The sequence below is a fragment of the Paramisgurnus dabryanus genome, chromosome 5, assembly GCF_030506205.2.
Source record: "Paramisgurnus dabryanus chromosome 5, PD_genome_1.1, whole genome shotgun sequence".
NCBI classification, from domain to species: domain Eukaryota; kingdom Metazoa; phylum Chordata; class Actinopteri; order Cypriniformes; family Cobitidae; genus Paramisgurnus; species Paramisgurnus dabryanus.
Window position 1 is genome coordinate 36,514,974 of NC_133341.1, and position 26,445 is coordinate 36,541,418.

A 26,445-nucleotide genomic window follows, 5' to 3' on the forward strand; every position below is an offset into this window, starting at 1 on the left:
TCTAAGTAGCTCGTTGTCCATGTGGGAGCGCTCAGAGAAAACTGTGACAAAAGTTCAGAGGTCGTCCGAACAGGGAAATCAAGTAGGAAATCATTACATTCTCACACTCTCGCTTTTACTCTCTTCTCTTTAACCAAAAGGTTCTTTGTGTTGAAAAAAAGGTTGGATAGTAAGAAAGAAGTGGTTCTTTGGGAAACCAAATATAGTTTATGGCAACATTTTGCAGCAACATCGTTTTTTTTACAAATGTATTGTAAGTCTGAGGTGTTAATAAAGTTTGAGCTCAAAATACTCGTTTATGATCGTTTATGATATCATGTCCAAAATGTCCCTATTTGGGTGGGAGCAAAACTGCATTGTTTTTGTATACGGACCTTTAAACGCAAATGTGCTACCTCTCCTCATTCCCTTACCAGTTACGACAGTGAACGCTTTCAGTTAAAATAGATCTGAATCCTTTGAATACAGTCTGAGACAATAGTATCTCAGTTTTTAGATATGACAGACAGTGTACAACTGGCAGAGGGTGGAAAATATGGTAATGCAGGACTGTCATTCAGTGGCGGTGGGCGGGGATTTATCAGTGTGACGTCACATTAACAAGAGAATCAAAACAGCATGTCTAATGAGACTGCGTTGGTTAAAAGGGGATTAAAAAAATCTATGAACGTTGGTTGTGTTCACACACTATCAACACATATTTGTGTCCAAACACCTTGTAAAAGTGATTTTGCATAATAGGTGGACTTTTTAAGATAGGATTTTCAGACCTGAATTTCCCTTGTTTATCTCCTCCCAAGAATCAGAGAGAAAATCAAGGCCAGGACCATGGTCAGGTCATGTTAACAGATCAAATCTTACACCTCCCGATCTGCTCGCAAGCAAATAAAGGCTGCCCTGATCACATTATTTTCCACATACCGTACATTTCAGATTTTCCTGTCTTCCTGAAACGCACTGATTTTGTACAAAACTCATCGATTTGAAAAGCGCTGTGTCCCTGATTGGCCAGCTAATCTGTACGTTGTGATTGGCCTGAAATCCATGAATAAAGTGAAGCCCCTTACCATGTTTGAAAGATTCGGTCACAATGCAATGCTGATAGAAGTTAACTTACAAGCTGTGAGTCCAAGCGGGATGAATTATGATAATGTCGGTCTTGTCTACATCACCAATCCCAGGAAGTAAACTGTTGCCTACAATCCATGTGTTTGTTGTAGTCCAAGACCAAAGGCAATGTAAAATCGTGAATTGGACCATAGTTGCTCTTTAATACTCTGTCAAATAGTTTTAGAACAGCATCATAAATATTTTTCTTGACCTCAACTACAGTGGTACAAATGTAAGTTATTATTAAAATGATATTAAGTGTTAATAGTCTGTCAAATACTTTATAATACCCTAAATATGCCTCGTTTAAGATTGTTTAGAGTCCTTTGAAACTGCTATTTTAAACTGTATTAAAACTGTTAAAGGAATATTCCATTTTCTTAAAAGAAAAATCCAGATAATTTACTCACCACAATGTCATCCAAAATGTGGATGTCTTTCTTTGTTCAGTCGAGATGAAATTATGTTTTTTGAGGAAAACATTGCAGGATTTTTCTCATTTTAATGGACTTTAATAGACACCAACAATTAACACTTAATTCAAAACTTAACATTTTTTTCAACGGAGTTTCAAAGGACTAAAAACGATCCCAAACGAGGCAAAAGGGTCTTATCTAGCAAAACGATTGTCATTTTTGACAAGAAAAATAACAAATATACACTTTTGAAGCACAACTTTTCGTTTAGGTCCGGTCCAGCGCGACCTAACGTAAATGCGTAGTGACGTAGGGAGGTCACGTGTTACATATATAAAACTCACGTTTGCTGACTATTTTAAACAATAAACTGACACAAAGACATTAATTAGTATCAGTTGACATACAACAACGTAGGAACGGTCCTCCTTCACCACATTAGTAAACACTGGGGCGGAGTTTTGCGTTCGTCCTCTGTGACCTCTTGACGTCATGACGTATTGCGTCGGGTCACGCTAGCGCATGACGACCGGAATTTAAACGAGAAGTTGTGCTTTAAAAGTGGATATTTGTTATTTTTATTGTCAAAAATGACAATCGTTTTGCTAGATAAGACCCTTATGCCTCGTTTGGGATCGTTTATAGTCCTTTGAAACTCCGTTGAAAAAACTGTTAAGTGTTGAGTTAAGTGTTAAGTGGTGGTGTCCATTCCCAGATAGCAATTTTGTTCCGGCCCAGCTCCGGCCCACACAACCAGTTTTTCCTCGGCCCACATACAACGAAGAATGACGGCCCTACAGTGGCCCAGTTCTGAATTACAGACAAGGGCCACAAATGGGCCATAACTGGCCCATGTCTCTGCCAGAAAATAGCCCATAATCGGCCCAAACCTGGGCCAGAACAGGTTCTAACATCGGTACCAGTTCTCAGCCATAGGTCAACCATATTAAAACCAGCATTTAACCAGAACTTCCAAAACTGAGCCATAACTCAGCCTAATCTTGCCCAAACTATATTAATAAATAAATCACACAAACAATTACTTTCAAATTGTTTGCCTTTTTATTAATCAATAGCACACAAGTCAATAACACTACGACATTGTATGTGTTAAAACTCTTCTAGTATAAACTGCCAGCAATAAACAAAAGTACTAGTTTGTTCAAATACATTATTGGCATGAATCTAACACCAACCATTTAAATTACAAAGCAATTTCATCCTTAGTAAACAAACAAAAGTTTAGAACAAACTGATAATTAAAAAAAAACTTTGTGACAGTTACATTGGTGTGTGAAATGTAGTTTGCCCAAATTACCAGCTATACACAAATACAGAAGTTTTCATTGAAATTTATATATTAGTATGAATTTAAATTTAAATGAATTACCATGTACATACAAGTTTAAACCAAACTGAACTTAAAAGTTAGTTAAGTTATTTAGAAACTTCATGTGTATGTGAAACCAACTCCACAGCCAGCTTCACGCAAAGATAAAAGTTCCAGTTAAAGTATTAGCATGAATCTAAAATTGGGTAATTTCAAATAAAACGAAAAATTAAAACAATACAATTAATAAAAATGAAAAAGAAAAAAAATCAAACCCTAATAATAATCTATGTGTATGAGAAAGTGTTCCTATTCAGGATGGTCCTCAACAAGAAGTAATGCTTTCCAGCCTCTCTTTTCTTCTCAGCTCCTCTTTCCATAGATGTAAACATTACAGCAGCCCACTGTTATATAAAAGAAAACAGATGCAAATCAATAATTGTTATGAAGCAAAAGCCATATAATAAAGTTATTAAAAGCATAATGATATACTTTAAAACAAACAGTTAGGTAAACAATTAGAAGATGAACCTTTTAGGATGAACTGCTTCTGTTTTCTTCCTCAAGTTGCTTTGGATGAAAATGTCTGCGTTGAATGTCTAAATAAAATGAAAAATAGCTTAGACCTTAAAGACGTACTTTTCATTTAGATACAAAGCAAATGAGCAAATGAGATATGTTCTAAGCATGTATTTAAAATATATTATATTGGGAATATCCCCATTATTATTTACCAAGAAAATTAAGTCAAATCAATATAAATGTAAGAGGAGTGAGTAAACATCAATTTATGAGAAGAACCATATACTGCACGTCTAAGATCTTCACAATTGCTGTCATACTTTATCCACCTATGACAAATTCAGCTTTGCAAATATAATTGTAAAGATTTGTCAAGTATTGATTTTGGAAGCAAACAAATTAACATTAAATTAAATGGTGGCCCTGATGTACTGTCACTAACCTGAATGTCACCTCCTCCTGTCCTGTCAGCATCCTTGTCCCACCTCTTTACCTGAAGCAAACACAGCAGATGATTAACAGAAAATAATTTCACAGTATTCGATATTCAAAATATTTGTATTTTTATAATTGTCCTTTGTATTCAACAATGCAATTCGGGTAACTAAATTAATGTTAGGCTAGGGTCAGTTCTTACTCACCTAATGAATGAAACCACTGTCCAGCCCTCTGTATTTATCTGCTTTCACTGAAATCACAATGTGACAAGCCATATAGAGCAATCTTTTGATATATAAACACAAAGATGCAAACATGAGCCTTAATATTTAATTTACCTTAATGTGTCTATTGGAATATACACCCCATCATCCTTCTTTTGTCCCACTCCAGAGTCTTCATGTCTTGATGAACACAGACCTGATACACTTTCACAGAAAAATAAAATTAAACATTACAGAAATACATTTTAAATATATATATATGTATATATATATATTTTTTTTAAATAAATGTTCTAACATCAGGAAGACCAGATAACCAAGTTCGATTACTTCATTATAATATGATCACAGAAATTCTTAACCTTTTAGAAAACAGCTAACGTTAATTTAATATCAATTTATGTCACACAGACAATATAACGCATTACATTACACATGAATCATGTAAACGTTTGCATCCCTTTATACGTTTGTTAGACATTTAAACAAAAACATTTTTATGATTGAAAAAGTTTAAATATTTAAGTTCAGGTACTTACTAGTTAACTCTCATCCTGCTGCCTTTGAAATCTGTGTCCGTTATGATTGATTGACGCGGTGTAACTGCTGCTCCTGGGGTTAACCCCGCCTATTGGTTAATTTGATTGGCCGCCGCTCGGCTTGCGTTAACAGGAAAGCTCGTCTTCTGTTATGTGATTGGCCAGTGGCACTCGCCTTTTTTGATTTGATTGGCCATCTCAATCATTTTTGACAAGGTGTTCGACGTAATGCTGCGTTGGAGGAACTGACAAACGGATGACGTTAAAATACCGCGAGAGCGATTTGAAATCAGAATCTTGCCCATGATCATTCGAGTCCCTCTCGCAGTACTTTGATGTCATCCGCGTGCAGGTTCTTGTTGCACTGCATAAATAAACTGCGCATCCTTAACGTAATGCGAAGGTTAACTGGCACAATGATTTGATCTTTTTTAACACTTCGGCAGGCAAAAGCACAGTGAAACATATCGTGTATTTGTAAAATCTGATTGTACACAATGATAGTTTTACTTAGTCATTGAAGTCAGAAATCTTCAGCAGGAATAAACTCCTGCTACAATGAAAATCGCGCAAAAGCAAGTTTAAATCGAATCGATCCATTGTGCTTCTCAAAGCAACGTCATCAAAAATTTTTAATTCAGAAAAAAATCTTCTGAAAGTTCAGGGTCATTTGAACAAAATAATCTTGACCCATGATCTGAAGGCATGTTTATGTGATTAAAATTTAGACAAACATGCCCAAATATATTAGCTTCTTTTAATACAAAACTAACATTTTATTTAATAAAGGTTAAATTAACATTAAGATTAAATCCTTAAATTCTTATAATTATTCATTGTTAATCACAGTATTTGAAATGTGGCTTACAATCACTAGACTGATCTGGGCCAGAATCACTACAATGATCTGGGCCACATACCTCCCACCCACAACTGGCCCAAATGTTATCTGCCATCATGGATCCAGTGCCATCATTGCCACACCTGGCCCATACTTGGCTGACCTGTTGCATGCCGTTGCCGGCAGCACGCCAGCAGTGCCATCATGAGGCCACATTCGGGCCGAGTCCGTCTGCTATCTGGGTTAAAGTCCATTAAAATGATTTTTTTTTTTTAGAAAATGGACTAATCCTTTAAAAAAATGTGACAGACATGTTAAAATATTATACTTACCTTTATGTATGTGCGCAATATATAAAACACTGATCGCTAACAGAACTCATTCTTCCTCAAACAGAGGGTTTCCTGACATAGAACAAAAAAATAACAAAAAATGTAATTAATTGAATTAATTAATTTAATGTAAGTAACTGTTTTTTGCAGCAATATGGACCAAACATGGCATGGCTTTACCCACCATTGTACTGTTTTCATTTAATTTTAGGTGAATTGGTCTCCAAATGTATAAAATATAATTTAATACATTTTAGTTATTATTATTATTATTGTTGGATAATTGATTTGATTTCTCTAACACCTGGAAGAAACATTATGAAATGAAGAAAACTCATGATGCTGTTTTAAATCTATTTGACAGAGTATTATCATTTAATGACATTTTAATGACAAATTATATTTGTACCACTATAGTTGAGGTCAAGAAAAATATTCATGACGCTGTTATAAAACTATTTTTAACTATTAACACTTAATGATATTTTAATGAAGTTCAATTTGTATCACTGGTAAAAAGTGGTCAGACACTATTACAGTATAATGGCCCCATGCAGGGCCGGAGTGGGGCCACTTTTCAGCCCGGGAGTTTCAGGCCCAAGACCGGCCCACTTTTTTCATAGTGTTATTCCAAATTAGCACTTTTTTCAAATTGGATAAATAAAGCAACATTTCAGCTCTTACTATAGTTTTTATTAATATCATGGTTCAACAAATAAGGTAAAAGTTAAATAATATTTCACTTAAGGTAAGAAGTTAACAAAAATATTCCTCTACACTCTAAAAAATATTAGGGTTACTTTTTACCCATAATGGGTAAATATTGGACAGAACACATGCAGAACCATGCTGGGTTAAAAATAACCCAATGTTGGGTTATTGTTATGCAACCATGGATTATAATAACCCAACAATTGGGTTAAAACAACCCAGCACTGGGTCAATTTTAACCCAGCAGCGTGTTCTGTCCAATATATAAAATATATAAATAACCCAGCCCTTTTTAGAGTGTATTCCATAAGGAAAGGTTGATAAATTATTAGCATTGCTAATGCTATGAGGCCGATGATTAATGCAAATAGAAATATAAAAGTCCTAATTAAAAAAGAAAACAATTTGACAAAAATATTGAATACAATATTGGGTAAATGGCATAACAAGTGATTTATAAGCTTTTTTAGGCTGGTCATTTTTGACTGGGAAAACAAAAGGTGTTATAGGGTTCTGAACACAACCTGAGGGTTAAATAACTTTAATTCATATTGTTTACTCATGGCCTCCTCATTTTCAGCGGGGGACTGCTCAGAAGCTGCTTGCATAATATTTGCAAAGTCTATGAATCGCCATGTATACACAAAAGGGTAATATTTTAACAAAAAAAAATTTTGCCTTGTAAATAGTTTGACAACGGTATTAGCCGAATAATTACGTTGCTAATGCTAATCATTACTAGGCTTATTTCTCTTTAAGATACCTGTTGCCACTTTTGTTTGTCCTCTTGAAAATAAATCTGTAGGTTTGGCACATTTGGCAGCATCCTCCTCCAATGGATTTTTTCTTCAACCCGTTTTTTACGCCCTCCTCCTCTCAGACGCGTATTGTTACGGTAGGGCCGGCCCAGCCTACCGGAGAAAAGTTTTCTTGGACGTGCTATGGACCGAACCAACTCTATGGGAGGGGAGGGGAAAACTCCCTCACATGGTACAACCCATGCAGAGGCTGCGCGCTGCAGTGTCAATGCGAAACGTGTGAAGTGTCATTTAAGAGAAGATAGACTCACTAACGTGACAAATGTAAAAAAAAAAAAAAAAACTTGACCGGCCCAAAAGTGAAGCGGCCCACCGGGAATTCTCCCGGTTCTCCCGATTACCCACCCCGGGCCTGGCCCCATGACAGTCAATGTCAAAACCAACCACATAACAGTTTAACCTCCTAAGACCTGGTTGTCCACATGTGGACATCATTTTGTTGTTGTTGTTTGCACCATAATATTAAATGCTGTGTTACTGGAACCTTTTGTACACAAACATGGACAATTACACTGCTTCATGTTCAAAGAAAAATATTTGGTTATTATATTTATTGATTCTTCCTAACCCCAAAATAGCTGGAAGAAATCTGAAAAAAAGACAAACCAAAGCTCAGGTCTTAGGAGGTTAATGTAATGTTAAACCATTAAGCTCTTAAATTTGATAATTAATCTGCTATATCATGTTTATGACCGATTCATGACAAGTTATGTTGTCTTGGTAATGTCAAGTTTATGTGCATTGGTTTATGTAACAAAGATATCTCAAACAATGTCATAGCATTAAAAATGACATAATTGAGCGAATGACACTTAATGACAGTTGTCATAAACATGCATAAAATCTCCTTCATGTTTATGACACGTGTCATGATTATGAAGGTGTCATGTCAGTAACGCCCCGTCAAGTAAGTGTTAAATTTCACAATCCCCATTAATTTCCATCCGTTTCCCCATGAGGTGACGTGAAGTGCTCCCTCTGGCACGATAATCTTAATATCTTGTAGTGTGTGATGCACTTTGATTTTTAATCTTGTAGATTCACACCAGCATTCAAAACAAAGGAAGATATAGTGTCAATTTCATTTAACATTTAAAAACATTTAACTGGTGCAGGCATGCGCAAAACATTACAGCATAGCTCATATTAAATGTCAACGTCCCACAAGTGTGTATATTTTAAACCATAATTATCCGGATGTGTTCTTCTCCCACCATAATAACTCAAATAAGTCATATCATGGATATGCTGAGCAGACTTAATTATAAAACCCTGTTGCCTGGCCCAACAGAAGGCTCTCGAAAAACTAATTGAGTCATGGTAAAAACTGAAGCGGTCCAGTATGAATAATTAATGAGGGCCTGAGTCGGATTGCTTGCCATACGGTCGACTTATTATCAATGCAGATGTGAGGCTCATGCATTTCTCCTGAAATTGAGAAAAATGCACTTTTAAAATCATATAAATGTGACTATTAACATCTGACCCACAGAGAAAACTAATATCACTGCTGAGCAAAGGTACTTAAAGTCAACATGTTTGCATTTATGCATTTTGGCATCCGGTGCAATTTACGATGCATTTGATCATCCCATGGTGCTGGTATAAATGTTTATGGTTGAGGACTACTTCATTGCCATACTTAACCACTGCAACTCAAGTATGCAAGTGGGTGATTCTCACGAAATCCAGATTTAGAAGGTGTCCAGCATCAAATATTTTAAAAAGCCCTTGAAGCCAAATTTTTGCACATATAAGATTAAGGTCTGAACTTACTATAACCATTATTTTTAGGGGATTTAAAAAAATATTTCCTATAGAATTATTTACATTTTTTAGATTATCATTATAAAATAAATTATCCTTACCGCAACATGATATAAAATAAAAATATATGCATTAACAAACTCAATTTTCGGTTATGAGAACTAAAAAGTTGTCTAGCTACTATGACTAACAAAATTTCAACTTTTTGTAACGATAGAACACGCTGGAAGCAGATGCAGGAAAATAACACAGGTTTATTTCAAGATGTAGACAAACACAGGGACGTAAACAAACACAATGTCCGGATGATGGTAATGGTGCTCGAAGGACTACGGTGGTAAAGCGGGTGATGGTGGTTGTGAAGGTCGTTGGTGGTGTAGGTCTGAAGTGGAGTAAAACCCAGGAACAGAGACCGGAACATCCAACACGAAGACGACACGATACAATCCACCTACGCAGTACAAACAATCCAGAGAGACACGGAGGCCAAACAAAGAGTGAGGATCTGACGAGGAACAGAGAGCAGAGTGAGTTTATATGGAGAGTCTGTAATGATGAGCAGCTGGAGTGAGACAATCAACACAGGTGAAGGGAATCGGGATAACGAGCACATGACATCACAGGTGAGTAAACACCATACACGAGACACAGAGAGAGCAGTGTATTTACCCACCGTGACAGTACCCCCTCCCCTAGGACGTCACCTGACGTTCCTAGCCTGCTGTACCTGTTGATGGTAATCATCAATAAGGGAGTGATCCAGTATGTCCCGAGCAGGTACCCAACTTCTCTCCTCCGGACCGTAACCTTCCCAGTCCACCAAGTACTGAAATCCGCGTCCCCTCTGCCTAGAGTCCAGAATACGATTCACCGAATAGGTGGGTTCCCCTGCTACGAGACGAGGCGGGGGGGGAACCAGGACTGGCGGGTTAAGTCGTGAACGAAAAACTGGTTTAATTTTAGAGATGTGAAACGCAGGATGAATTCTCCTGTACGCAGGAGGGAGGTTAAGGCGAACTGTCACCGGGTTAATAATCTTGGCAACAGCAAACGGGCCAATAAATTTGGGAGCAAGTTTGTTCGAGACGGAACGCATCGGAATGTTCTGAGTAGAAAGCCACACTTTTTGACCGACGACGTATACGGGAGGCTTAGACCGGTGGCGATCGGCTTTAGCCTTGGAGCGCGCCCCCACCCAGAGTAGAGCTTCACGAGCTCTAGTCCAGGTGCGGTGACACCTCTGTACATAGGCGTGAGCGGAGGGAACCGCAATCTCGGATTCCAGACTGGGAAAATTAGGTGGCTGGTAACCTAGACTACATTCAAACGGAGATAGGCCCGTAGATGACACTGGCAACGAATTGTGTGCGTACTCCACCATAGAGAGATGTTGGCTCCAGGACGAAGGATTCTTGGAGGCCAAACATCGTAACACTCTTTCCACATCTTGGTTGGCTCGCTCGGTCTGACCATTGCTCTGGGGATGAAACCCGGAGGACAGACTAACAGTCGCTCCTAACAACTTACAAAATTCTCTCCAAAATTTGGACACAAATTGGGGACCCCTGTCGGAGACCACGTTTGTCGGAAGGCCATGTAACCGGAAGACGTGGTCTACGACAGTGACCGCTGTCTCCTTGGCTGATGGTAATTTGGGCAATGGGATGAAATGAGTCGCCTTCGAGAATCGGTCCACTACGGTTAAAATCACCGTATTACCCTGGGAGGGTGGGAGGGCGGTAATAAAATCTAGCGCAATGTGGGACCAGGGTCTCGAAGGGACTGGCAGCGGTAAAAGTAACCCGTCAGAAGGGCGATTAGAAGTCTTACCAGTGGCACACACCGAGCAAGCCAAAACAAAATCGTGAATGTCACGAGCCATACCCAGCCACCAGAATCGTTGTTTGACTAAAAACTTAGTGCGACTCACCCCTGGATGACAAGCTACCTTGGAACAATGACCCCACTGGATTACGTTGGACCGTAACTTCTCCGGCACAAATAAGCGGTTCGGTGGGCAACGAGACGGGGGCGTTACCCCTTCTAAGGCTGTCAAAACCTTCGATTCGACCTCCCATCTGAGCGCGGAGATGAATAGAGTCTCCGGTAAAATACGCTCGGGAGTAGATGTGCGACCGGAACGCTCAAAAAGTCGAGACAAAGCATCGGGTTTGATGTTTTTGGAACCCGGACGGTATGAAAGAGTAAAATCGAAACGTCCGAAAAATAAAGCCCACCGAGCCTGCCTGGAGTTAAGTCTTTTGGCAGTTTTAATGTATTCAAGGTTCTTGTGGTCGGTCCAAACGATAAAAGGTACACCCGAACCTTCTAACCAGTGACGCCATTCCTCCAAAGCCAGTTTGACTGCCAATAACTCTCTGTTACCAATGTCATAATTACTTTCCGCCGGGGATAACCGATGAGACAAAAACGCGCAAGGGTGAACCTTTCCGTCTGAAGGTGTGCGCTGGGAAAGCACTGCTCCTACCCCCACCTCTGATGCATCGACCTCCACTATGAACTGGCGTGTGCGATCAGGGGACACGAGAATGGGAGCTGAAACGAAGCAGCTCTTGATTTTGGCAAACGCAGCCTCGGCTGCGTCTGACCACCTGAATGCAGTACTAGGGGAGGTCAAGGCAGTCAGAGGAGCGGCTAGTTGGCTGAAATTGCGAATGAAACGCCTATAAAAATTGGCGAACCCCAGAAATCTCTGCAGGGCCTTGCGAGAATCTGGGGATGGCCAATTCACCACAGCCTTAACCTTATCAGGATCCATGCGGACACCCTCAGTCGAAATGATGTGCCCTAAAAAAGAAACAGACTGTGCATGAAAAACGCATTTTTCCGCCTTGACAAAAAGCCCATTCTCTAGCAACCGCAGAAGCACTCGTCGTACGTGTTGCACATGTTCCTGGAGAGACGACGAAAAAATCAATATGTTATCCAGGTAGACATATATGAACTGATCTATCATGTCTCGCAACACGTCATTAACGAGTGCTTGGAAGACCGCTGGCGAGTTAGTCAATCCGAAAGGCATGACGCAGTACTCAAAATGGCCACGAGGGGTGTTAAAAGCAGTCTTCCATTCATCCCCCTCCCTGATGCGGACCAAATGATAAGCATTACGTAAGTCCAATTTAGTGAAGACGGACGCTCCTTGCAACCTCTCGAAAGCTGAAGACATTAACGGCAAAGGATACGTATTCTTTACCGTAATGTTGTTCAACCCTCGGTAATCAATACAAGGTCGCAAGGATCCATCCTTCTTCCCCACAAAAAAGAACCCCGCCCCCGCTGGAGAAGAGGAAGGACGAATGAACCCCGTTGCTAGAGAATCAGAAATGTATTTCTCCATGGCCTTCATCTCTGGAACAGATAAAAAGTATAACTTGCCTTTAGGCGGAAAAGTACCTGGAAGTAACTCTATAGCACAGTCATAGGGACGGTGAGGAGGTAGAGAATCAGCCCGCGACTTACTGAACACCTTCAGGTCATGGTACTCTGCGGGCACGTTAGATAAATCCACTGCTTCCCCCTGAAACACAGACTCAGAAACAGTTAGACACGCAGACAAAAGACAAGACTTGTGACACCCCTCACTCCAGCTGATAACAGTCCCAAGACGCCAGTCGATCTTCGGGTTATGTTGGTGAAGCCAGGTGTGTCCAAGAACAATGGGTGAGAGAGGGGAGTCTGTGACGTAGAAGGAAATGTTCTCGTGGTGATTGCCCGATGTGATGAGGGAGACAGGTTCCGTGATGTGGGTGATGGTAGGAAGCTTGTGTCCATTAAGTGCGAACGGGGCAATCTGGTGAGTAAGCTGTGTGAGTGGTTTCTGAAGCTTACGTGCAGTGGCGTGATCGATGAAACTCCCCTCAGCTCCCGAATCCAAAAGTGCGTGACAGTCGTGAGAATGAGTGGACCACCGTAGTTTCACCGGGAGGAGCGTAGATGTCGATGAGGTCTTCATGGAGGAGATCCCGCCCGATAGTAGCCTCAGATTTACTATCGGGCTTGGTCTTTTACCGGGCACTGATGGATCTGGTGCCCGGCTTTACCGCAGTATAAGCACAATCCAAGGGACCTCCGCCGGAGCTTCTCCTCCCGGGAAAACCGAGCTCGACCCACCTGCATGGGCTCGAGATCGTTGGAGGGGCTGACCGCACCGCTCTGGCTGGTCTGGAGATGATCCAGTCTTACGGGTAACGGCGTGGTAGCTCTCCGGCGTGCTGCTTGGCTGAGTCGGGCGTCGACCCTTATGGCCAGGTCGATGAGAGCATTCAGGGACGTGGGTAGATCCACCACATGGATCTCTTGTTGGATGCGGTCAGCCAGCCCATGCAGGAAATGATCCCACTGCGCTTCTTCGTTCCACCTACACTCCGCCGCCAGGGTGCGAAACTCGATCGCGTAGTCAGAGACGGTCTTGTCCTCCTGACGGAGCTCTGAGAGGCGTCTCGCGGCTTCCTTCCCGGCGACGGAGCGATCAAAAACCCTCTTCATTTCATCAGATAGGGCGGAGAACGAAGAACAGCAGTCGTCACGGTTCTCCCACACCGCCGTCCCCCAGAGGGCAACCTTCCCAGTCAGGAGAGAGAGCACGAACGCCACCTTGGTTTGTTCGTTGGAAAAAGTCCTGGGTTGTAAAGCAAAATGGAGAGAGCAGTGAGACAAAAATGTGCGGCAAAAACTCGGCTCACCCGCGTATTTGTCCGGAATGGGAAGTTTGGGCTCCGACTGAGAGGCGCCCTCTGGTGAAGAAGATGTAGCTGGGGGTGTGGGAGGCGCAGTGGGAGGTAGTTGTTGTTGTTGTTGTTGTAGGGTCAGCTCGGACACCTTCGTCACCATTACTTGGACTGCTCGACCCATCTCCTCTATAACTTTATCCTGACGGTCCATCCTCTGAACCGCCCGCTGGAGAAACTCCTCGAGAGGAGATGGGGAGTGATTTCCCGCTGCTTCCATTTCTGGTCAGATCCTTCTGTAACGATAGAACAAGCTGGAAGCAGATGCAGGAAAATAACACAGGTTTATTTCAAGATGTAGACAAACACAGGGACATAAACAAACACAATGTCCGGATGATGGTAATGGTGCTCGAAGGACTACGGTGGTAAAGCGGGTGATGGTGGTTGTGAAGGTCGTTGGTGGTGTAGGTCTGAAGTGGAGTAAAACCCAGGAACAGAGACCGGAACATCCAACACGAAGACGACACGATACAATCCACCTACGCAGTACAAACAATCCAGAGAGACACGGAGGCCAAACAAAGAGTGAGGATCTGACGAGGAACAGAGAGCAGAGTGAGTTTATATGGAGAGTCTGTAATGATGAGCAGCTGGAGTGAGACAATCAACACAGGTGAAGGGAATCGGGATAACGAGCACATGACATCACAGGTGAGTAAACACCATACACGAGACACAGAGAGAGCAGTGTATTTACCCACCGTGACACTTTTATCTGGAGAAAAAATATAAACTGCTTACCTGGCAGCCATCTTGAGTGTCACAGTCAATTATGTCCCTTACAACAATTTAAAAAAAAATGCTAGTTCCTTGAGGGCTTAAACAATGATTTAAATTGTTGCGAAGGATGAGAAAATTGGTATTGGTCTGGGATTATATATTTATCAACCCTGGCAACCACCGAGCCCCACTTTCAAAAATGTAAAAACAAAGTTGCTGTAATCATGCTGATCTCTCTACACGTGACATTTGGAGAAGATGCATTGTGCAAGTGATCATTGATTTTTGTTTACGGTAGATAAATCATCTGTCCTTCCTTTTGTGGAGTCCAGATGGTGCTATGGGTCTATTTCATTGTGGCTAGGTGAGCCTCTTAGGGGCTCGGGGAGTTAAAATGTAATCTAGATGTAATTTGGAGTATGAGAAATGAAATTGTTCAATGCTCTAGGGACCTTTTGGAGCCAGTTAGACTTGATTCACACAGAGAGAGAGAGAGAGAGAGAGAGACATGTAGCCTGTTTAAAATGGGAAACATCTTCTCTACATAGCAAAAGCATCCCCTGAAACGTCAATGGTGGGGGTATAACACCAGAGAGGACTGTATAATTGCACTTCAGTGCATTATCAAATATTAATCAAATCTTGGCATCTCGTTCACGATTGTTATCTACATTCAAATCAGATGAACTTACTTGAGGAACGTCGGACCGCGGATGATAATCTGTTCATCATTTGCGGCACACTTGGGACGAGGAGTCGCTGATTGCTGCTTTCGGAGACAATGTCACAATGTCCCCTGTCTTATTCATAACATTAAAAACTTTTGAAGTGTAGAAAGAGGAGGGTTAGTGTCGAAGAAAAGGACACAAATTAGTAAGCAGTCAGAAGCCAGTTAATCAAACTGTCATTGGAGAGATTAAATTCAAATGTATGAAACTGTACAGAGACATTCAATACAGGGCGGTTTAAGGTTATCATTGGGATTAATTGAGACAGTCAGTAGCGAGAATTCATTGACATTGTGATCTGATAGATGTCAAAAATACATTGTTATAATTCTATAGCTCAACCTTTCTCTTTATCTGAAGTCTAATTGTAGAGATGTCAAACCAAAGCTTTTGAACTGCCCTTCAAGGAATGAACAAAGTGTTTGCATGAAGCTGTTGTGGTCCGAGTTAAAACATGAATTTCCAAGACATTATTTTAACCAACACTTGCATTTGGTTTAATCTTTAAGGATTACACATACTGATAAAATGGATACTTTGAATTCACTGTAAGTCACTTTGGATAAAAGCATTTGCCAAATGTATAAATTTAAGTGTGTGTGGCTCATTGTGTGGAAAAATGCATTTGTTGCGTTGTGTGCGTGGCTCATCGTGTGGAAAAATGCATTTGTAGTGTCGTGTGTGTGGCTCGTTGTGTGGAAAAATTAATTTGTCGCGTCGTGTGCGTGGCTTGTCGTGTGGAAAAATGCATTTGTCGCGTCGTGTGTGTGGCTCATTGTGTGGAAAAATGCATTTGTCTCGTCGTGTGCGTGGCTTGTCGTGTGGAAAAATGCATTTGTCACGTGCTGTGCATGGCGCGTCGTGTGGAAATATGCGTTTATCGCGTCGTGTGCATGGCTCGTCATGTGGAAAAATGCTTTTTTGCATCGTGTCAAAATATGCGTTTGCCCCGTTGTGTGCAAGGCTCGTTGTGTCGAAATATGCATTTGTCGCGTCGTGTGCGTGGCTTGTCGTGTGGAAAAATGCATTTGTTGTGTCGTGTGTGTGTGGCTCGTCGTGTGGAAAAATGCATTTGTCGCGTGCTGTGCGTGGCGCGTCGTGTGGAAAAATGCATTTGTAGTGTCGTTTGTGTGGCTCGTTGTGTGGAAAAATTAATTTGTCGCGTCGTGTGCGTGGCTTGTCGTGTGGAAAAATGCATTTGTCGCGTCGTGTGTGTGGCTCATTGTGTGGAAAAATTTATTTGTCGTGTCGTGTGCGTGGCGCGTCGTGTGGAAAAATGCGTTTCTGCATCGTGTGCATGGCTCGTCATGTGGAAAAATGCTTTTTTGCATCTTGTCAAAATATGCGTTTGCCCCGTTGTGTGCAAGGCTCGTTGTGTCGAAATATGCATTTGTCGCGTCGTGTGCGTGGCTCGTCATGTGGAAAAATGCATTTGTCGTGTCGTGTGTGTGGCTCGTCGTGTGGAAAAATGCATTTGTCTCGTCGTGTGCGTGGCTTGTCGTGTGGAAAAATGCATTTGTCACGTGCTGTGCATGGCGCGTCGTGTGGAAATATGCGTTTATCGCGTCGTGTGCATGGCTCGTCATGTGGAAAAATGCTTTTTTGCATCGTGTCAAAATATGCGTTTGCCCCGTTGTGTGCAAGGCTCGTTGTGTCGAAATATGCATTTGTCGCGTCGTGTGCGTGGCTTGTCGTGTGGAAAAATGCATTTGTTGTGTCGTGTGTGTGTGGCTCGTCGTGTGGAAAAATGCATTTGTCGCGTGCTGTGCGTGGCGCGTCGTGTGGAAATATGCGTTTATCGCGTCGTGTGCATGGCTCGTCATGTGGAAAAATGCTTTTTTTGCATCGTGTCGAAATATACGTTTGTCGCGTCGTGTGCGTGGCTTGTCTTGTGGAAAAATGCATTTGTCACGTGCTGTGCGTGGCGCGTCGTGTGGAAATATGCGTTTATCGCGTTGTGTGCATGGCTCGTCATGTGGAAAAATGCTTTTTTTTGCATCTTGTCGAAATATACGTTTGTCGCGTCGTGTGCGTGGCTTGTCTTGTGGAAAAATGCATTTGTCGTGTCGTGTGTGTGGCTCGTTGTGTGGAAAAATGCATTTGTCGCGTCGTGTGTGTGGCTCGTCGTGTGGAAAAATGCATTTGTTGTGTCGTGTGTGTGGCTCGTCGTGTGGAAAAATGCATTTGTCGCGTCGTTTGCGTGGCTCATCGTGTGAAAAAATGCATTTGTCGTGTCGTGTGTGTGGCTTGTCGTGTGGAAAAATGCGTTTATCGCGTCGTGTGCATGGCTTGTCATGTGGAAAAATGCTTTTTTTGCATCGTGTCGAAATATACATTTGCCCTGTCGTGTGCAAAGCTCGTTGTGTCGAAATATGCATTTGTCACGTCGTGTGTGTGGCTCGTTGTGTGGAAAAATGAATTTTTCGTGTCGTGTGTGTGGCTCATCGTGTGGAAAAATGCGTTTATCGCGTCGTGTCCATGGCTTATATCATATATTTAAAATTTTTTTTTTGCTGTATGGGACACATGACACGCCAAACACATAAATTTGCACCTCTCGGAAAAGAAGTCACCAGCCGCCACTGCTTCAGGCATAGCCTCGGTAAAGACGTGAACCTAAAAGCGTAGCTTGATGCGCACCTCTCCAAAAACGTAACAATGTGTCAAGTTTTATTGGTTTGTTAAACCCCTCCGTCAGGTCCAAAAAAATCGATCTAGGAGCTATATTTAAAAACTCAAGCTGCATCTGTGAAAAATGCCTCAGCTTTAGATGTGAAAGCAAAACAATGAACAGGATTCCTTTTGTCATGAAATTATCATCACACAAGCGGTGTGCATAAAATATGATCCTTTCCGTGCCTCAGGATGAGACGTCTCAGATGTACTGTATATAGCTCACACAAAGAGTACACGAAAATAAAGTCTTTTATTGCATGAGAGATCAGATGTTAACCCCAGATGATTCTCTTCACCCATGTTAGTAAGAGCAAATAACCATTTACAGACACCAGTGAACCAGTTAAGTCCTGAGCATCAGGCCCTTAAACCTAAAGGCAAGAAGAGCTCATGTTCATCTTGACATGAGCAACACAGCCAACAACTCTTCATCCAAGCGTTAGGAACTGCATGAATGAGTATTCTGAAATCCTCTGAAGGGTTTTTATTTCAGCTTCAAATATGGGACAAAAGCACATAATGTGACATTTAATTTTTCACCTGTTTTAACAAACATAATTTATCAACTCAGTGGATTAACATGTTTATATTTTAGGGCTTTTAAATGATTAATCGCGACTAATCGAATACAAAATAAAAGTTTGCAATGTTTGCATAATATGTGCACATGTGTGCTGTATGTAATTATTATGTATAAATACACACACATTCATGTATGTATTTAAGAAATGTTTATACAGTGAAAAAAAATGATTCATTCAATTTACTCAATTTTTTAGGGTAAGTGGTTGCAATCAATTTATTTAAGCTACATTTAAACAAAAGTTTTTTATTTTATTTTACTTTACTAATGTTTTTTGTAAATGTAGTTTAAATAAATTGATTGCAACCACTTACCTTAAAAAATTTGAGAAAATTGAATGAATCATTTTTTGCATTGTATGTGTATATACATTTATTTGTTAATAAAAATGAACACTCTGCACTTTTGCCTCATAGTCATTTTACAATTTTTTTTGTTTTCTCAGCAAACTGAGCAATTTTGTCTCAATACTTATGAAAGGCACTGCATGTGTATTTTGGGATTTTTTCCTAATTATGCCCAATGAGGCTTGTTAGTTCATTGATGAACATATGCCGTTCATTAAATCCATGCTGTTTGGATTTTTTGATTTTATTTCCACAAAGACCTCTGGGTCACATTTGCCAACATGTTTTTGTTACAATTTAAGTATACTGTAATATTCAACGATGAATTTTATTTTTTTTAAAGTCACCCCATTGCAGATCTCCTCTTTTAGGATTTTTTTTCTTCTCCATGAGGTATTTAGCCAATTCATAAAACTCAATGGAGCATCATGCACAGCCAATAAACTGTGGACACTGCACGCTATTGTCAATGATGTTCTGTAATGATTTGTTGATTGTGCTCATAAATTTTCATTCATTGCAAGCTTGAAATCTGATGATGGATGGCGTGCAGGGCTTGTATGCCCTTAAAGGTACAATTTGTAAGATATTTTCAGTAGAATATCCAAAAATCACTAGGCCAGTGTTATATATTTTGTCCAGCTGATTACTAACAAAATCCTTGTCGCACATTCGTCGTTTGAACCATGTTGGTTTAACAACATAGTTGATGATGTCACGTGGGAGGTGAAGTACTAATTAATCTGTGCAAATCGATTTAATGTCAGATTATTGCTGTTAATAACATATATTGCTTCGGAAGACTTTGTTATCGTGATTTAGTTATCTATTGTTTATTTTCAAGATATTTAATTCACGTGCAAGTTCCCTCTTACGTCACTCCTTCAATGGATACCCCAGGGTCTTAAAGCTCGTAGGCTGCACACATGTGCAGTTTTCAAATGCAGCGCTTTCATTCTGTTTACAAATTTAAAGACAAAATAAAATTGTAATATATTTAGAATGATGGATATAGATTGGACTACATGTTTTGTGCTTATTTTGTTCAAAAGCATGATCAACGTAAGTCTACATATGATAATAACAAGGAACGATGCTTCTAGCGACAGGTCAAGAGCTGTCGTTCCAACGACACAAGTTAGCGATGCAGTTTGCGAATGTTCGTTTGAACAATGGTTTCGCGAAACACCAAATCGTTGAACGATGTTAGTAACGATGGAACTTACGATGTTCGTTGGTTAACGATGCTTTTGGGAAACGCACCCCAGATCTCGATGGACAAATTCAAATCCAGCCCTGGCTTATTATAATTCAGAAATATATTTCATTTCACTCGGATTTACGTCACCGCGGAGAAAATAATGCTATATTGCTACTTCGTTTTCATGGTGACTTTAAGTGAAAAAAAATCACCATACATTTTTCCACTTTTTTAAGTTTTACCAACTGAAGTAATATTTTTGAGTAGATCCAACTTTTATTTTTTACAGTAACCCTAACCCTAAGTAAGTAACCCTAAACATTTAAAAGGTTGTGTAGCCTATGTATTTAACCAGCCTGATCTCACGGGAAGGATGTACTTCCATAGTAGGAAAAAATATTTTGAAAGTATTGTGATAAATGATGAAGAAGTGATGGAAAGCACAGTTGACAGTTCCCTTTAACCCTTTCACCGCCAGCGTTTTTAAAAAAAGTTGCCAGCCAGCGCCAGCGTTTTTCATGATTTTCACTAAAGTTTAATGCCTTCCAGAAAATGTTCTTCTTTAAATATATAAACATAGATTTAGAACAGACCCTCTGCTTTGAAACAAAAAAAAAAAAACCGTTTCATCCTACCTTTAGGGGTTCTTTTGCAATCAGCTTTTGAATATGGGTAGGTTTCTGCAAAAACACCACATTTTAAGCAAAAAGCAGAGATAATTCAATTTTTGTGACGGACTTTTCATAGAGATCCCATTCAGAGCGATCTTTAAAACAGACACAGACATGCAGCCGCTTGCCATAGGGCAATTCTTCCGGGTTTAAAAAGTTGCGGAAGGACCACCTGGTGGATAATAGCGGTATTGCGGAAAGACGGAAAATCTCGTCATTGGCGGGGAAGCGTTTTCGCTTAATTGACGAGATATCTCGTCAATGCCGGTGAAAGAGTAAAATTCCATCATATTTTTTATTCCTACTATGGAAGTCATACATACCATACTGCCATCATTTCTCAAAATATCTTCTTTTGTTTTTTATCAGAAAAAAGAAATTCATACAGGTTTAAAACAACATGAGGATGAGTAAATGATAACAGAATTTTCATTTTTGTGTGAACTATCCCTTTAACCTTGTGTTTTTCCAGAAGCTTCATAACATTGAAGAATATTATAAATATCGGTTTCTATACATACTTTGGTGTATAGTGATCCTGTTATATTTCCTTTGAACTGTTGTCTTTCTCTGTTTCCGGTTTATCCCTGTCCTATTTTCCAATCATTACATGCTACCGCTTCTCCGTCTTTTTTCGTTTGCCAAGTGTTCCTCATGAGAACGTGGATTTGCTGCTTGTTTTTACCTTTCTCTCCAGCTTTTACACATGTGTCCTACCGAAACTGAAGTATTCCCAATTTGATGTTCCTGACATTAAGTTTGTTTACCTCTCCTGGTGTTTGGATAGAGGAAACACTTCTGATGTCTCTTGAATTTTAAGAATAGAAAATTATCTATTATTCTGCTTATTCTCCATTAATGCATCCGAATATGTCGCTGTGACCTTGTAACCCAGTCTCACCCCATGTCGTCAATATTTGACGACACTTGACCATTCGTCAATATGTGACGCGGAGGGTATACCTTTCGCGTCATTTTTTGACGAACTGGGGACTTCAATACTATTACGTCCGTTGCATTCTCTTCTCCTATTTTCTTACCAATTTCGCGTCGGTTTAGGGTTAGATTTACATAATGACATCCCTACCCAAACCTAACTCTAACCCCAACGCCAGGTGACAACTGTTTCTAACCCCAACGCCAGGTGACAACTGTTTAATTTCGCGTACACTGTTTAATTTTGCGTAATCTAACCCTAAACCGACGCGAAAGTGGTAAGAAAATAGGAGAAGAGAATGCAACGGACGTAATAGTATTGAAGTCCCCAGTTCGTCAAAAAATGACGCGAAAGGTATACCCTCCGCGTCACATATTGACGAATGGTCAAGTGTCGTCAAATATTGACGACATGGGGTGAGACTGTGCAGCGGATCCGCTTGCTGTTTACCCTGAGGATCTATCTTCTTAGACAAAATACATTTTCTAGTATCTACTTTCAACTAAATCTTAATACAGTCTCTCTCTACATTATTTTGGTGAAGGATTCAAGTCACAGACGGTTGCTTCGGTTTCTTTCCATTACTTTACTGTCCTGCAGACAGCCACATCTCTTATTGATTGATGTAATATAAAGTAATAATATACTGTAAACAATAAGCCCCTCTTGTTAGATTCATTCTTCTCCTGTCACACACTGATATTCACACTGCAGAGAGCATCGCAAAGCTCATTTTTATTCTTCACGCTAACTTGGCTCCCTTTTCATTTATTTCCATTTTAATGATTTCAAATTATTCGTTTTTTATTGTGTCGTTTGTCTGGCGAACCTTGGCTTAGGAGCTGTAAAGAAAAAAACTATGAAATACATTCAAAGCATTGACAATCTGTTTACAGGGTTGCAACTTCTGACCTTTTAAGTTGAACTCAGTTCAACTTTAGGATTTGAAAATGCATTTTAGGGGCCATGCCATCAATTTGTTATTTTATTTAATTTTCCTTTGGTCCACTTATAATGCTAGTCAAGGTGTCTTGCACCAAAAACAGTCTGAATTTAGATTTTCATAACCATTTTCATCTTCTCTCTGACCTTTAAATGTGAGCTTAGGCTACTGTCAGACAGAAATGGTCTCTTACTGTCACAGGGGCAGTACCCTTTCGAAAAGTACACATCTGCACCTAAACAGTTCATATTAGTAGCTCAAAGGTACATATTGGTACCAAAAAGTGCATAATTAGTACCTTAACTCTTTACCCGCCATTGAAGAGTTATCTCGTCAATAAGGAGAAAACGTTTCTAGATCCAACCCCTCCAACTTTATATTCTTTGTTCCTCCAAATGAACCAGTATATTTGCGTTGCAGCCCGCAATTAGTTTCAACCTGTCGTCGCCAACGTTTGCTCTTATCAGTTTAAGTCTACGTTTGATTAATAATATAGTCGAGAAAGATTCATAATTTAGAAAGTATGACAGGTGTAAGGGGAGGTAAGGGACACGTTCCCGACAGCGTGATATCACTGAAGGGATTTATTTGCGACCCGCTTGGCTGTACATTATCCAACTTATTACGCGGCTATTCCTATATGACTAAATATAAAATCACAAATTTATTTGATATCTTTTATTAGCACATTTAAAAAAAAAGTAAACATCTACGAGGTAAACCTGTTTCCTAATGGCTGTAAGCAATGATGCGTTAAAACAAGTTCAGAGTCCATACAAGATAAACATTCAATTTATTAATTTCTAAATAACATGCCATATGTATGTTAATACCATTCATAGGTATTAAACTGCATGTGGTAAGATTACTCGTAGTACCCGAAATGTTTTACTCTAAAACATTATAGCAAAAAAAAAACTTACATTTCATAACTTACATTCATTTATAAAAATAGTGCCTTTAAAGGAATATTCCATTTTCTTAAAAGAAAAATCCAGATAATTTACTCACCACCATGTCATCCAAAATGTTGATGTCTTTCTTTTTTCAGTCGAGAAAAAATTATGTTTTTTGAGGAAAACATTGCAGGATTTTTCTCATTTTAATGGACTTTAATAGAGCCCAACATTCATTACTTAACTCAACACTTAACAGTTTTTTTCAAAGTTTCAAAGGACTCTAAATGATCCCAAACGAGGCATTAGGGTCTTATCTAGCAAAACGATTGTCATTTTGGACAAGAAAAATAAAAAATATGCACTTTTAAAGCACAACTTTTCGTTTAGGTCCGGTCCAGCGTGACCTAACGTAAATGCGTAGTGACGTAGGGAGGTCACGTGTTACATATATAAAACGCACATTTGCGGACCATTGTAAACAATAAACTGACACAAAGACATTAATTAGTATCAGTTGACATACAACAACGTAGGAACGGTCCTCGTTCTCAACACTTGTAAACACTGGGGCGGAGTTTCGCGTTCGTCCTCTGTGACCTCTTGACGTCATGACGTATTGCGTGAGGTCACGCTGACGCATCACGACCGGATCTAGACGAGAAGTTGTGCTTTAAAAGTGCATATTTTTTATTTTTCTTGTCAAAAATGACAATCGTTTTGCTAGATAAGACCCTTATGCCACGTTTGGGATCGTTTATAGTCCTTTGAAACTCCGTTGAAAAAAACTGTTAAGTGTTGAGTTAAGTGTTAAGTGTTGGGCTCTATTAAAGTCCATTAAAATGAGAAAAATCCTGCAATGTTTTCCTCAAAAAACATAATTTCTTCTCGACTGAACAAAGAAAGACATAAACATTTTGGATGACATGGTGGTGAGTAAATTATCTGGATTTTTCTTTTAAGAAAATGGACTATTCCTTTAAAGGCACTATTTTTATAGCAGTCATAAGTAAAGTTTGCTTTTCTGTCAAAAATAACTTAATTTAGTTACGACTCGATGCGTATGGTAACGCAACACCATGACGTGTCTTGTGGTAAAACTGCCGACCAATCAAAATGCAGTGAGAAGAGATCTCTGGATCCGCCTCTGCATGTGAATGCAACCCCGCCCCCTGGATGTTGTGTTCTACAGTGAGGCGCTACTGCAAAATTTGGTATGTTTGAAAAAACCTACCCATATTTAAGAGGTTATAAAAACAGAACAAATGTAGATAGGGTGAAGCTTTTTCCCCATTTTGTTTGCTTGTTTCAAAGCAGAGGGTCTGTTCTTTTATTTGATATATTTGTATGTTTATTGAAGAAAATTTTCCTGCAAGGCTTTTGTGAAAATCACAAGAAATGCTGGCTGGTAACTTAAAAAAATAAAAAGGCTGGCAGGGAATGAGTAAGGGAACCTGTGGTGTATGAAGTTAAAACAGCTCAATCTAAGTTAATAAAAAAATACAGTTCATTATCTTTATACACCACTAATAATATAATTATAATAGTCTATATTATATTGCATTTCTGTCAAGATATCATTTTAAAAGTTACACAATGCACCTTTAAAAGTACATATCAGTACATCAGTACAGATTCGTACCTTAAAGGTACATATTGATACCAAATTCATGCATTTCTGTACCTTAATTAGGACCTTTTCAAAGTCCTTGTGAAATCAATGTTACATTTTTTTCTTAACACATTGTAAATGTTAGAAATGTTTTGCTGAACCACGCCAAAAAGATTGTGAACTACTGTAGTAGCCTACTGAATTGCAGAGTTAGATCTTTAAAACTTTTTTACACTGCAAAAAATGACTTTCTTACTTAGTATTTTTGTCTTGTTTTCAGTAGAAATATCTGAAAATTCTTAAATAAAGATGTATAGCAAAATGACCTTAGAAAATAATACTAGTTTTTAGACAAAATATATACAATTTAAGTGAATTTGTGCTTAAAACAAGCAAAAATATCTGCCAATGGGGTGAGAAAATTTTACTTGAATTAAGTGTTTAAGAAAAAAGAAATTTTATTTCACAAATATTTTTCTAACCCCATTGGCAGATAATTTTGCTTGTTTTAAGAACAATTTCACTTAAATTGTATATTATTTGTCTTATAACTAGACTTATTCACTTGGGTCGTTTTGCTCATCAAGAAAAAGCATCTTAATTTAAGAATTTTTTGATATTTCTACTGAAAACAAGACAAAAATATTAAGTAAGTCATTTTTTGCAGTGTACCATTACTGGGTTAAAGATTATTTGGACGGGGATAAAACCGTGGCTTGATGATGCACTGGAGCCACCGCACATGGCCCCGCCCCTAACACAGTTGCGAGCATTCGGGTTGTAGCGGTATTTGAAAGTTGAGAGAGATTGGGCGTGGTTTTTATAGCCGACAGTGGACTTGCCCCAAATGCTTGAGAACGCTGCATACTTTTTCAAGATTTTAATAACTTATTTTATTTACTTGCTGTTTTTCCATCATTCAAATTTTGGTTGGTGGTTAATAACAATTTTTTTAGAACACATTTAATATCTAACTTTACATGAACTTTAAAGGCTACTGCCCCAGTGACCATTTTTTGACCATTTTTTCTGACAGTGCAGGTCTGCAGGTTCATCCACAAAAAAATCATATATAAAGACACAAAAGAGCTAGACACAAATACAACATTTGCTCTTTACAATAAAGATAGATGTCACAGAACCTTTATTTTTAGGTGAGGTTAAAACAGATTTCTATTTCACTGACAGATGCCAAAAAAATCATTGTGGGAAATGGCAACATGCCCACCATAGCAGATAGTCCTGTATAAGCCCACCATAGCCTGAGGGACAATGTGTAACACAACACAACACCAGCATGTCAATAAGCAGCACCAATGGAGATGATCC

General features: G+C 39.5%; 1 long non-coding RNA gene across 2 annotated transcripts; it reads right to left on the minus strand.

Moving 5' to 3' along the window:
- Positions 1-2,553: 2,553 nt before the first annotated feature.
- Positions 2,554-5,656, minus strand: LOC135732149 (uncharacterized). 2 transcript variants are annotated; one of them, XR_010526716.2, is made up of 6 exons: positions 4,580-5,656; positions 4,155-4,236; positions 4,020-4,066; positions 3,821-3,871; positions 3,388-3,455; positions 2,554-3,260 (listed from the first exon to the last, which is right to left on the minus strand). It is a non-coding gene; the product is annotated as an uncharacterized lncRNA (long non-coding RNA). The 2 variants fall into 2 exon arrangements; XR_010526715.2 differs by having other exon boundaries at positions 4,155-4,244.
- Between the last annotated feature and the right edge of the window lie 20,789 nt (positions 5,657-26,445).